The following is a 10619-nucleotide window of genomic DNA, read 5'->3' as shown; positions in this document are numbered from 1 at the left end:
TATATATAATATTTCGCAAACGTGAATATTTTTCAAAATAGACAAACTGCGGCAAAGTTAACACACTTACTATACGCTGTTAAAATATACGACCGGTTCTTAGAGTGAACTGGAGGATGAGCTATAGGCCTCAAGAGGAATTGAGATAAATAGAGATAGAGTAGACGCGCAGAAGTTGCCTAAGTCCTTTTGCCCAAGAATCGTAAAGAAATGGCGCTAACAGATCGGGTGTTTTGTGTTAAATTGGATAAGCTACTTGGCAAACTTTTTGGTAAATACCAGTGCTGGCCGCGTAGTTTGCGTACGTAGCGTTTTGGCCTCATGATAAACACATATGGCAAGCGGCTTCATTGGCTACTGAAGCAGCGCGCCTCATTGCACTTGTTACAAATATTTGGGCAGCAGTAGATTAGATAGAAATAAGCGTAATATTTGCGATATACGGTAGAACAAGCAGCGAGCTGGCCTTGATCCTTTGAAATAACCGAAATTGTAAGATTCAGGATTAAATGGTTAATATAGATAGGTTTGATATTAAACTGAAAAGATGGCCAAGGTATGGTGAGGGAAGCTGACATTCTGACGCTTAATTTTATTAAAAACTACTATGGTTTAATAAAGTTCTTATTAGTAGGAAATATTACCTCTAATCAAATTTCACATATGTTACTTACGTATAAGGACTTGGTATCCGGTGTCCCATGTATCAACAAGCTCATTTATTCATATCTTGAATATTTGACGACTGGGGGTGGTTAGGGTACTTTCTGTTTCGAAGCACGTAGCAGATACAACTGCCTAAAAGGGGTTAACTGCGGTCCCATTATCTCAATACGTTTAACGCTTTATCTCCTGAGGGTAAACGCATCCTTGATCAGACATTTTTTTCAGTTTGTACTAATATAACGACGAGACGTTTTGTATACACCAGCATTCTCGTTCTCTCAGGAGTGAACTCGTGATACGCCTCTAAAAACGGGAAACCATTTTTAGTTTATATGAAGCATCTGCAAAATATCTGTGTCGCTACCTTTAACCGTGTCGTTTATATTACCATAAATACTACATAGTATTACGACGTCTGAACTCTTCGTTCGAGTGTTGCTTTAGTAGAGAGGTCACGAGGACGAACTCTCAGCGCACATGGTAATTCTTCACACGTTCCTTTACAGCTTACGTACTACTCTATTTACCGCTAGTTATTAATCTGGATGCATTTCACATATATTCGATGCACAACAATTGCTATATTAATACGCATCGTCGGTGCAAAAACAGATGTGTTCAGACTACTGCGTCGGTTCCTATCATCATCCTCTCGTGGTTGGCCATTGCGGGAGGTGTTTTTTTGCTAATTCCCCGCTCGCTTCAAAAACCGCTGGCAAATCGAAGGCGAATACTTGATGAAGTGAACCGTCCACGCACTATATCTGGTTCCTCACGCTGCCGACTCGCCGAGCCTCGCCTACGATCATTAGCTATTGCAGTAGGAACTTCCCCTAGAATCATCCCAGCGCCACTCTAGTTCAGTAGCCATCTAGGCAGGACAAGACACAATTCATTCCGTCTTCAATCAGTTGACTAATTTCCGTCACCCGAATCATCACACGTCAAAAAAAAACTGCTGATGATGTCGCTGCAAGGAAATATCGCGGTGTGTACCCTTCAAAGGTACCTTTGACCTAGCCGGCAGGTCGAACAGTTGCGTCTATTGTTGGCATCATTACAGCTGCTACTGTTGTTGTTGTTTCTGTCGTCTTCGCACTTGCAGAGTTAATTTTTGTGCTATTACTAATTACCACCGGTCATAATGATTTGGAATCTAAACATGTGGTGGAAAGATGGATCAACCTGACCAATGTTTTAACATTCCTACGGCTTTTTTATATTTCGGTGATCTGCTTAAAAGAAAACGCTCGTGCCAATATATGATTTTTTATTTTAAGGGATTTTTTTTAGTTGTAGGCGATTAGAGGCTTATATGAATGGTTGATCGAAAGTCTAAATGATTGGACGTATCGGTCCTGCCAGGGAATTAGTTTCCCGCTCTGCTATGATAAAGAAAGCCATCTAATGAAAATTGACGCGCATTATGTATCCTCATTTAAATGGTTAGGTTCGATAATTTCCATACCCTCGAATAATGCCTAAGATATTTAAGGAGACCAGTTATATTTTCAAATTACATAACTTTGCTACTAACTTATGTATATATATGATCTTTTAGAATACAGGTAGGAAAGTTAGAACAAAATCGCGTTTAATTGCAAAAAAAACATTAGCTAAAGGTTTGCGGAATCGCTTTCAGCCCATAGCCATAGTTTATTTGCTCGCCAGCTGCCTCGTAGAAAGTTTGCGGTGCCGTGTTAACGCGTAAAGCTTCACTGTCTTATTTCATTATAACAAAAAAATCACATTAATATGGATATAATTATATCCAATTCGTTATGATACATGCCGCGGAAAACCCCGGTTCTACGGTAAAGGTTAAATGGACTTGGTCTAGCTGATTGCTAGACCATCTAACAGATCAACTCTACGTAGCAATAAACACGGAAAAGTAGTAATATTGATGAATCTTCGAGAGGTATTCAAGATGGCCAAGTTGTCGTGTAACTTCGCCTTGTGAACGTAATGAGACAACGTAAACGAGCTATTCGTTATTATTTACTAAAGATTTCTACAGAAACAAATAAGAAAGAAAAGAACTACAGAAACAGGTAAGCTGTATCGAGACAAATTCAGCCACGTTCTTTTACATCTAACTGGACCAAGTGGAACGGATACATACCACTCAGATGCCTGTGATGAATGTAAGGATACTCGCGTATCTGAGCTATCATTATCGGCACTTTTCGCTACAAGTCTGGTTGGAAACGTCCTGTAAGACTCTGTCATGACAGGCCGCGAGGCGACAGCGAAACCTGATTACACGAAAAGTTTCCAGGTAAAATACACCGGGACCATCAAGTACCTTAACTTGGTTCCATTTCATTCACTGCCAGCTAAACGTGCTTCAAGTCAGCGCTAGCAGCAGAAGTATTGCTAGCTACACCAAGCTGGTTAAATCCTCCTAGTTGAACGATGAAAAACTCATAGTCTCATTAGGGAAGCTATGCGTAGGCGCGAACATCTAAAAAGAACATTTTCTAGGATATATATCTCGAACTTCTTACTAATATATGCTAAATGTTACGTCCGGGACCGCCGTTAGACGTTGCATCACACGGTTGGTTGTCAACATAAAACAATGTGCGTCTATGCCCGGATTCGAACCTAAGCCACCACGTACCTTAAAGATTAGCAAATAAGTTGTCCTCTAAACAATCACATGGTACAACAAAGTACTAAAAAATTGAGACAGCTAAATACATGATCGATATACCTATGTAGATGTATGTGGCAGTCACTCAAAATTAAAGAAATGCTACAGTATGTTGCTGTTATTTCACGTGCACTTAAAAATGAATGAAGAGACTGTACATAGTATAGTACGAGTTATTAATATTTATATATTCACTGTAGGAGGACGGATTTATAAGTGACTGGTTGCATGCAATGGCATTTCGTTATGTTGTTTCTTACCCATCATTCAAACATAAAAAAATAAAACATCATTCATGGATAAATGCTGCGTTGACATACACAGAAATTGGCATGGAGGGTACCACCATCTATCTATTCATTTGCAAGGGCGAGACACAACGGCAGTAGCTGTTTCGGGAAGGGCGAAAAATATTACAGTGATCAATTTGGTTCAAGTTGGTTGGGCGGCGGGCGGTGGATTCAGACCTAAAAAATGAAATCGCTATTGTTATATAACATCGTGGAATTACCTCTTTTCCTTTGCATGTCTCGTCGTAGTTAGGTGCGAGCACAGGAAAAACTGTACAGGTGCAGCTGCTAGTGATGCCGTGGCTATTGCGGTTTCGGTAGATGACAGCAGCAATATTGGTGATGCAGGTGGACGAAAAGGTAGACCTCAGGGAAGGTCTTTTGCAATGCTGAGATTGGCAGAAGCCTGTCTGCATGATTTTCTGCTGGTCATTGCGTACGCCATTGCAGTGAGATTATAAGGACAGCAGTGATCATAGGGCGCTCGTCCAAGAATGAATGTCCCACGTAGGTTCAAGTCGACAAGTTACCAGATAGAATACAAGAGCAATAGATAGAAAAAAAAAATACGTACATAGTGGAAGATGTGACAGGAGGTATGTAAGGAAGACCTATATAATGGGTAAAAATGAGACATTAGCCTATAGTAAGTGGGGTAGGAAAAAGATCTTTGCGAAGGGATATAGAATGTAGTCAAGCCTACGTGTCGGCTAGCACTTCTCATTCTAGCCCGGAGGAAAGAACAACTAGATATGAGTGCGACAAAGAGCATAAGCTAAGACCCCGCGACGACCCAGTCCGCGTCCGAGTCCGCATCCGAATTCAAACAGAAGTCTCTTGCTGTACTGTTATTCCGCTGTTCCTTGCGCTCTCGTAGCTGCGACCGCAAACTACTCAAGGTAACTGCATTAACTACACCGTAGCATCTAAGCCCAGCGAAGACCGATCATGTTCAGTTGCCAGTTGATCACAATGTATCATAACGTATTACAACGCCCCTTAGATCTGGTAGGCAGCTGGCATGCCAAGCAAGGTTTATGATGACGAATCTTGTTTTCATTCGTTAGGACACCAATGCTGGCATATACAGAGGGCACTACTGCTGTAGGCAATACCATCCTGCTCCCAGCAAGCACGTCGAAGGCGGTTGGTCTATAGTACCATCTCGACCGCAGCTCTTAGAAACGATCTATGTGGTTGAAGATATCAATGTTTGTTTGTGGGCACGTGTAGATGTGTATCTACCTGCACAAAACGTATTGTTGCTAAAATAAAATTGGACAGCTAACTGTAATAACCTATTCTCATTTCGAACGCGCGCTAGGTGTATAATGTCGGTGCGGAATATCACGCCTCGAACCGTAAACAACAACTTTCGAGTGTCCTTACAAGCGTTGGTCAGTTCGTACAATCACGCTCAGCTTTTACGCGAAAGCATGTTCAGCAGTTTGAATTGATAATGGACCAGGTGGGTATCCTTCTCCCTAGGCCAGCAACTGACGTAAATGGTTTCCAATGAATTTCCTTAGAACAAAAAAAAAGTACGTTTTGTATTTCGCCCTCTGATTTTTTCTACTATTCGAACTCTTGGCGAACTAGGATGAGTGTTCAGACTTTGTCTGAACGACTACTTTTACTGGGTGCCTGCGAAAGTGTGCAAGTGTGCGATTTTCAGCAGAAATTAATAGTCGGTAAGCCAATAAGTGACGAAAACGAGTGCTTACATTATGTTTACGAGAAATGGGTCGTATAGTCAGAGGGAAAGCGTGTTGAAATGCCACGTATCAGTTGAGTAGTCCTTTGCTGAGTGCTGGTGAGCACTTGCGACCTACATTTCTACACTCGCTCCGCTTTCATAAACCCGGGCTGGTTCCGCGCTGTCGTCAAGATTCTATGGAAATGAGTGCGATGTCCGTGTTGTTGCTACCGTTAGTCGATGTGCCAGCGGCAACATCAGAAAAGGCAACCGGACGAATTTTTCTCGTGTCATTGCTAGGCCAATCGTGTATCGCCTTCTTGGTCGTTGCGAGTCGTTGACTTCGATGCTGTCGATCGTCGTTATCGTCTACCTAAAGGGATGTAGAGGAGAGGTAGTGCTCGATCCTGTCTTTGCTTCCGGATTCGCGCTTCTCAAGTGCAGTACAGCAAAAAGCTTCTCTCTTTCCCTCGCATCCTGGTTGAATAACAGTAGCTGTCGTAGCAATAGAAGCAGCAGCGCTAACACAAGCGGTCTCGTGGCGCTGGCAACCCCTTGGTGAGTGCAGCGGTTGGGATATGAGAAGATAGGCTAAAAAGAGAAGGAACGCGGCAGGAGGACACTCTGGATCAGACTTCGATGTGACGGTTGTGACCTTTGTCTTGCTCAGCAGAACAACTAGCGGCGCTATAAATCGCCGGTGTCAGCTGAGGTGACAGAAAATCGCTTGGTCAGTCCGGAAAAAGCGAACTACACCGTTGTCTGCGTGGGTTCCTGAAGCGGGAGCAAGGAAGACTGCAATGATGATCGCGACGACGGCAGCCGTGGCAGCAGCTTCCGCAACGGCTCTTTGGCGTTTTACAAAATAGCGAGACAGGCAACTATGAGGCCGTTGTCATCGTGAGTCTAGGTGGCCTGGCGGACAGCAAGAGAGGGTGGGCCGGTAAACAGGCTACCAAAATCAGGCACATCTAGCAGCCCATCAAGGTCAGGCACATAAGTAGAGCTTTGCCGATAGGTCGGAAAGGCGGTCCTAGATGATGGCGATGGAGGATGACTAGGAGAAATGTAAGCACAAATAGAACTTTGCGAAATGAACAGATCACGGAACAGTAAACTGAATTTAGATGGGACTTGTCGATTACTAATCGTAATTCGACGCTAGTTTTAACCATTGCCTTTAAACGGTAGCTAACACCAAAGAAACACAAGCTAATGTTGCAAATATGCGCATATAACGCTTTGTTTATTACCGATATAGAGTATCTCATTAGACATATATAAATAATTGCGATGAAATACCAATGTCCTTCGACTAGAGCTTTGTTTACTCTCACTTGTTGATCAAGGAAAGTTTTCAACCTTTGGCGTTCGTGATCAGGTCGCTCCTATAAAATTTCCTGTTCTCCAGTAATAATACCGCTTGATAAAAATAGCAGGAACTAGACAGCTAAGAGGCAGAGACGTGAGGCAAAAATAATTTTTAAATATTAACACAGAAGACGCAAGCGTTTTACGTTTTATACATTATAACAGGATGCATATAACGGAAAGTTAACAAAAGTATCTGCATGAACTTACCGGTGCTTTTTATAGGCGAAACGATATTTAATAGCCGGTTTAGAACCGGTTGGAGGACACTGAGTGCGCGCAGTTACAAGGTCCCAAATACTAATCAAATGGCTCCTTGTCTGCGGATGTTCAAACGGTACTTATTGAAGGCCTATAAGTACATGACTGATTGCCTCGGAGCCTGGATCTAGCAGCTGAGCTGGGAATAAGCTAGGCTGCAAAGGACGTCGGCGGTAGTAAAAATTGGAAATCGTCGGAGGCAGACCCACGTAGAGAGCCATGTCAATTGTCACACAAGCTGGCAGGTGGTTCTGAGAGTAAACAGCACATCGTTTTCCCTTCATATTGAGTCAATATTTTTTCTTTGTTCTCCGGTAGGAGCATACGATCATATATATACGTGTACAAGCATATCAATAAATTATTATGAAAAGGGAACTCGTGTTGTAGGTGTATGTGATTCATACTGACCATGTCAAAACTTCTTTCATTATCAAAACCAAGCTTATATCTTCGGTTTCTTTTAGATGAATTGTGTCTTATGTCACGAAAACGATGGCGGGCATAGGTTAGACTACTGAAAACCAAATATGTACGTTATACATTGACGACGTGTTACCCTCGAACACCAAACATCCGGTTAATGACCCTTTTGTCAATAATTTTAGATTAAAAATCCTCCCATTAACAGAGCGCATATTAAAACAAATTTAAGTGTATTCGGGTGGCCGTACAACCAGTTTCACGGATTAGCAAATCTCCCAATAGAGCTTCCGTAATTTTTTGTTACGTAGACTACCATATAATTTATAGAATACAGTGTATCCATAATGCGGAGCTGAGTGTCTGTGCGGTAGTTTCTATTATCTCCTCCGGTCGAACCTAGTTTCTATCTATATGGTATTGAGCGTTCAAAAAATGTGCGTTCGGTAGCCGGCAATTCGTAATACAGACTATGCAGGCCATAGTAAACGTCATCACATGGTTTAGATAAGTTAAATTAGTGTGTTTAAGTAAAAAAAAAAAAAAAAAAAACATGTTTATGCTATCTGCAGTTCGTATCATAATCACTGATTTCTTTCATGGGGAAGCTATCTAATTGTGAGTAGAATATCCAGATTGAAAACGGTGCATCTGGCTTTGAAAAAAGTGTTGTCTATAACGTGATAGGGACCATTTTTCATATATTCCCTTTCATACGCAAATGAGTAGCCAGTAAGCTGAAACAATTTACGTAGATTAAAAGATTTCCAATTGGCTGAATTCTAAATAACTCACTTCTTTGTCACCCTGAGCATATGACTAAAATAATGCAACGCACAGGATAGGATGGGGCAAACATTATTCTATCGGAAAACACAAAAAATTGTTCAGTTTATCAAGCTTTTGTGTACAGCGCACGGTTATGATAACGGGTAACAGCGCACGGTGTTTCACAGCTGCAGATACATGATGCTGAATCCGTGCGTATTATTTGTTCGATGCACGAAATATCGTATTAGTGCACGGTTACAGTCACATGCATAAGAACATATAAAAACCTGCGCCATACATTGTGTCTGTAACGTGTGCGATAGGGCAGCGGGACTACAGTTATGGGCGCTTTTAATGCTTTCGAGTGTTGTTTTGGTACAATAAAACGGACCCTTTCAAGTATAATAAAATTTCTAAATAATGCGGCAACCACACAGAGTCATGAAACAAGCAATACATATTATCTAGCTAGTTGTGCAGACGAACCGAAGAAAACTGCTCCGTCATTCACAATGCTAACGAGGCGTAGTCAGATATTGAAATTGTGAGATCTTATTTATTTCGAAATGCGTATGGGATCTTTTAGAAATATGCACTTGGTGGATCTTAGTCTGAAAATGATGTGCAACTGAAAATAAATACTGTTAGATATAGTCAATGCAATTAGTAGATATATAACGGCCTAACAGAAAAGGGTACAACCGGAGCCAGCGTCAACTCGTCAATGATGCTTATGAATTAATTTCACATCAATTACACAACACATTAGTGAAGCAGATGTACATTTAATATGTAGTGCCCTACTGGTTCAATGCTGGCGATCACAAAAACAGGAACATCGCAGCCAAACATTTTAACAAACAATTATAAAACAATACGTGTATTTGTGCAGAATATCGTGTCGGCAACTTATCGTTTACATTGGACCTGTGGATGTTGGTCAGCAGACGGCTTCATCTTCGTAAAAATATATCTCCACGTCGTAAGTTTCTATTATATAACATCAGCTAAATGCTTCGGGTGAGTAAAAGGTACCGTAACGCAGGATTTCCAATAACAAACCACTAGGCGTGAGGGCCATCTCAATTAGTACGCGGACTTGTTTTTCGTAAGTCCTCATTTTCTAGTCTATGGCAAAATCCCACTCATGACCGCAAGGAGCACACACACGCCTTTCGTACCTTAGCTGCCGGTTAGTCGATATCGGCAGAGACGAAGCCAGTGGAAACGACCGCTATTATATACATATATATATATATATAATAGAATAATGTGCGGTCATCACATTATATACTATAAACGTGGCCAAAACCCGTTGCTTGATGTGTATAGTGCGACCTCCTAGTGTAAGAGAAGGACAACGTAAATCAGGGTGGGCGGTAAGCCTTAAAACAAAGAGTGAGGCCGTTCAACTGGTGTTGCGACCGTGCGCACCGTCGTCTTGGGCGACACGCGATGAATGTAACGTGTACTACAGCCTCACCCCGTCTATACTCGCCTGTCGCTTTCGTTGTTCGGTCAAACATCAAAAAATAGCTAATCGTGGAACAAATAGATTATCAAGCCCGTTTGGATCTAATTTTTGGGTCAGATTTTCTTTTTAATTTCTGTGGCTCAGCAGCGTCAATGGGTATTAATCCGCTGTTGCCAGTACTATTTGTTCTCCAATCGGTGCTCACCACAAATGGTCGAACCGTTGCTTCTAGTCTATACAACGTCGCGGACTCTCGCGTCCTTGACAGTTCCGCGCAAATCATGCCAATGGACATTATTTTTATCTACTACTTGAATTATCTAAAGGGCAACGACAAAAAGGCCCTCATTCGAATCTATAGGAGATTCGTAAGCGTAAGCAAACAATTATATAAGCTAACACTACAAAGTCACTGTACCTCCCAAGGTCAGGCAACACTTTTGCATTTAAAGTATAGGAACGGTGAAAGCTTTTTTTGTGTCCGGAATCTGTACCTCATTTGATTTAGCATTCCTGTAATCACGTTGGGAGAACCTTTTAACTGTTACTAGACATGGCATGGTGGACAACATTAAAATGGATAAATGCAAATTTTCATTAGGTTTTCTGGTGCATACTTTTTGCTAAGGTTATGACAAGTTGCTGCTACTCAATTTTAATGTTTTGTAACTTTTGTCACTTAATTTTGTAATCAAGGTAGTCCTTTTGCTTTCTACAAACTGCAAGAACATTCGTCCATCTTTCTAGCAACCGATGTATCTACCGAAATGCAAAACGCTTCGCTCTTCTGAGCGAGTCACCTGTCGACCCATTTACCGACTTCGGTCTTTGTTTTATGGTGTTTGCCTAGTCGAATATGCTACATTGACCAAAACAATTGATAATCAGATAAGGCGACGTCTGGGATGTACGTCAAGTGGGGCCGAGTTTCTTATTGAATATCCGTTAGCGCTTGCTGGATCATCAAAGCTGTATACGATATAGCGTCGTCATGCAGCAATATCACTT

General features: G+C 41.6%; 1 protein-coding gene across 4 annotated transcripts in view; it reads right to left on the bottom strand.

Annotated features, from left to right (window-relative positions):
* Nucleotides 1–10619, bottom strand: part of LOC111243309 (fat-like cadherin-related tumor suppressor homolog) — a 420575-nt gene that overhangs the window by 174568 nt on the left and 235388 nt on the right. The gene's annotated exons all lie outside the window — the stretch shown is intronic.

This window comes from Varroa destructor, unplaced genomic scaffold (assembly GCF_002443255.2).
Source record: "Varroa destructor unplaced genomic scaffold, Vdes_3.0 BEIS01000001.1, whole genome shotgun sequence".
Classification (NCBI taxonomy): Eukaryota; Metazoa; Arthropoda; class Arachnida; order Mesostigmata; family Varroidae; genus Varroa; species Varroa destructor.
The sequence above is the reverse complement of the archived record's forward strand: the minus strand, read 5'-3'. Positions and strand labels throughout refer to the sequence as shown.